The sequence below is a fragment of the Rhincodon typus genome, chromosome 47, assembly GCF_021869965.1.
Source record: "Rhincodon typus isolate 14 chromosome 47, sRhiTyp1.1, whole genome shotgun sequence".
NCBI lineage: Eukaryota > Metazoa > Chordata > Chondrichthyes > Orectolobiformes > Rhincodontidae > Rhincodon > Rhincodon typus.
Window position 1 is genome coordinate 7,014,786 of NC_063378.1, and position 4,118 is coordinate 7,018,903.

Consider the following 4,118-nt stretch of genomic DNA (forward strand, 5'->3'; position numbering starts at 1 on the left):
CCTCCTCCCACCCACCTTCCTGCAAAAATGCCATCCCCTATTCCCAATTCCTTCGCCTCCACCGCATCTGCTCCCAGGATGAGGCATTCCACTCCCGTACGTCTCAGATGTCCTCGTTTTTCAAGGACCGCAACTTCCCCCCCTCAGTGGTCGAGAACGCCCTCAACCGTGTCTCCCACATTTCCCGCATCTCATCCCTCACACTCCGTCCCCGCAATAAGAACCAAAAAAGAATCCCCCTCCTCCTCATGTACCACCCCACCAACCTCCGGATCCAACGCATCATCCTCCGACACTTCCGCCATCTGCAATCCGACCCCACCACCAAAGACATCTTTCCCTCCCCACCCTTATCTGCTTTCCGGACGGACCACTCTCTCCGTGACTCCCTTGTCCGCTCCACACTCCCCTCCAGCCCCACCACACCCGGCACTTTTCCCTGCAACCGCAGGAAGTGCTGCACGTGCCCCCATACCTCCTCCCTCACGTCCATCCCAGGCCCCAAGAAGTCTTTCCACATCAAGCAGATGTTCACCTGCACATCTGCCAATGTGGTATACTGCATCTGCTGTACCCGTTGTGGCCTCCCCTACATCGGGGAAACCAAGTGGACGCTTGGGTACCGCTTTGCAGAACACCTACGCTCGGTTCGCAATAAACAACTGCACCTCTCAGTCGCGAACTATTTCAACTCCCCCTCCCATTCCGCAGACAACATGTCCATCCTGGGCCTCCTGCAGTGCCACAACGATGCCACCCGAAGGTTGCAGGAACAGCAACTCATATTCCGCTTGGGAACCCTGCAGCCCAATGGTATCAACGTGGATTTCACAAGCTTCAAAATCTCCCCTCCCCCTACCGCATCCCAAAAACCAGTCCAGCTCGTCCCCGCCTCCCTAACCTGTTCTTCCTCCCACCTATCCCCTCCTCCCACCTCAAGCCGCAACCCTATCTCCTACCTACTAACCTCATCCCGCCCCCTTAACCTGTCTGTCCTCCCTGGACTGACCTATCCCCTCCCTAACTCCCCACCTACACTCACCTTTACTGGCTCCATCCCCGCCTCTTCGACCTGTCTGTTTCCTCTCCACCTATCCTCTCCTCTATCCATCTTCTATCCACTTCCTCCTCTCTCCCTATTTATTTCCGAACCCCCTTCCCCTCCCCCATTTCTGATGAAGGGTCTAGGCCCGAAACATCAGCCTTTCTGCTCCTATGATGCTGCTTGGCCTGCTGTGTTCATCCAGCTCTGCACCTTGTTGTCTCGGATTCTCCAGCATCTGCAGTTCCTACTATCTCTGAGTCTTTTGACCAGGGGCAGCACAGTGGCTCAGTGGTTAGCACTGCTGCCTCACAGCGCCAGGGACCTGGATTCAATTCCACCCTCGGGTGACTGTCTGTGTGGAGTTTGCACATTCTCTCTGTGTCTGTGTGGGTTTTTGCTGGGTGCTCTGGTTTCCTCCCACAGTCCAAAGATGTGCAAGTTGGGTGGACTGACCATGCCAAATTACCCAAGGCATTCAGGAATGTGTAGGTTAGGTGCATTAGCCGTCAGAAGTGCAGGGTTACAGGGATAGGGTAGGGGGATGGGGATGGGTCTGGGTGGGATGCTCCCCAGAGGGATGGTGTGGTCTTGTTGGGCTGAATGGCCTGTTTCCACACCATGGGGATTCTATATGAAATAAAATCTTCATATATCAAGAAATTCCTGGCTTCACATTGTTAATATGAGTGACTCTTAGCAAAGTCATTTTGGCTTGGTATCAGATGTTAAGAGCTATTAAAGATAACGTGTAGGATCCTAACATAACAATCAGTGTCCAGTTTTGGAACTCTTGCTCTCATTTTCAACTCCTCCTGTGGCTTTACTGATAGCCTTGCAAATGTTTTCTTCTACCCTTCAGCCCTGTCTATGGTTTTGGTGGCTCCTTAAACTCACTGTGGAAGGTTAATGCAGACCCTCAGGAAACCCATGGCAGAGTTTGAGGAACGGGTCCTAGGAGATTTTGATGACACCTTCAGGATACATTCAACCAGAGCTGATGGCTCAAGTCAGCTGAGCCTTGGTGTGGTGCTACCCATACTGACTGCTTAGGGCTAACTGCATTAATAGCTGGGACAGCTGCCTTTACACCTCAGTGGGTTGGCACTGAGAATAAGACAGCACAACAAGTGGACATTTGGTCAAGTATATTGGTGCTGCCTCTTAGAAAAAGCTGTAAAGTTCAGCCCACAATGCTCAACAACTTTTTCCCCATTCAATAATTTGTCCAAGTTTCAACAACTTACATTTACAGAGTAGTTTTAGTAAATTGCAACACCCCAAAATGAAAATTTACAAAACAAATTTTTTCCCCAAGCGACGCTAGGACAGGCGACCAAAAACTTTTCCAAAGAGATTGGTTTCGAGGAACATCTTGAAGGAAGAGAGAAGGGTGGACGTTTGAGGACTGAATTCCAAAGCCTCCAACCTCAGACAGCTGAAGGCATAGTGCCAGGTTGGAAGAATAGCAATTGGGGGACGATAAAGAGGCCAGAATTGGAGGAGTGTGGTTAAAGGGAGGATTATAGGTGCTGAATGAGGTTATAGAGCCAGGGAGGGTTGCAATGGCTAGGGCAGCACGTTGGCTCAGACACCAGGGACCTGGGTTCAATACTACCCTCGGGTGACTGTCTGTGTGGAATTTGCACATTCTCCCTGTGTCTGCATGGGTTTTCTCCAGGTGCTCCAGTTTCCTTGCACAGTCCAAAAATGTGCAGGTTAGGTGGATTCGCCATGCTTAATTGCCCATAATGTGTAGGCTAGGTGGGAAATGCAGTGTTATGGGGATGTGGTGTGTCTGGATGGGATACTCTTTGGAGGGTTGGTGTGGACTTGATGGATCGAATAGCCTGCTTCCACACTGTAGGGATTCTATGAATCATGGATCCAAGGAGCACATAGAGTACAGAAAGTTGTACAGTCTGAAGGTGGTTACAGAGACAAGGAGGATTGTATGGTCTGGAGGAGGGCACAGAAAACAGTTGGGAGGATTAGAAAGCCAGGCTAGGAATTTGAAAACTGAATCATTGCCAAACAAAACGCCAGTCTGAATAAGCACAGCAGATGTGTGAATGAGACTTGGTGTGAGTTAGCATTCAGGCAAGCAGTGTTTTGATGACTTGGAGGTTACACAGGTTTGAATATGGTAGGCTGACCAGGATTGAACGTGATAAGTAGAGTTTGAGAGAAAGAAAGTACGGTGAGGGTTTCAGCAGCAGATGGCTTCAGTGGAAGAGATGTAAGAGACAAATATTGACATCAAATTCAATTTATTTTCCACATTCAATCTATTGCTCAAATGAAACTTCTGAAGTCAATCAAGTCAACCAAACCAGATTATCCTGAGGTAATGTCATGTGAAATTATATCTTACATAACATTTCACTTTTGCTTCAGAAGCTTCACCAATGTCACCTTTGATCAGAAAGTAAATTGTTCAATGTCTATGGGCCATAAGTATAAAATTCGAAGCTGATACAATTGGTAACAGAAATGAGGCAGGACTTACCATCAGGAGTGTTTTACTGAGGGAGTGCTGCACTGTGATAGATTCAGCATTGATGGAGTGCTGCACTGTCGGGAGGGTGTCAGTACTGAGGGAGTGCCGCTCTATAATAGGGTCATTACTGAGGGCATGCTGCACTGTCAAGAGTCAGTGCTGAGGGAGCGCCGCACTGTCGGAGGGTCAGGGCTGATGGAGCACCGCACTGTCGGAGGGTCAGTGCTGAGGGAGTGCCGCACTGTCGGAGGGTCAGTGCTGAGGGAGCGGGCACTGTCGGAGGGTCTGCGCTGAGGGAGCGCCGCACTGGCGGAGGGTCAGTGCTGAGGGAATGGGCACTGTTGGATAGTCAGTGGGAGTGCTGCAGAAGGTAAATGGTAGAGAGGAACATAGGAGCTGAAGGAGGTTACAGAGATAGGGAGGGACTGTAGGGGCTGGAGTAGGTTACAGAGATAGGGAGTGACTGTAGGGGCTGGAGGGGGTTACAGAGATAGGGAGAGGGTGTAGGGGCTGGAGGGGGTTACAGGGATAGGGAGGGGGTGTAGGGGCTGGAGGAGGTTACAGAGATAGGGAGGG

General features: G+C 50.3%; 1 protein-coding gene across 1 annotated transcript in view; it reads left to right on the plus strand.

Annotated features, from left to right (window-relative positions):
• Positions 1-4,118, plus strand: part of LOC125487946 — a 113,440-nt gene that overhangs the window by 91,009 nt on the left and 18,313 nt on the right. The window lies entirely within an intron of this gene.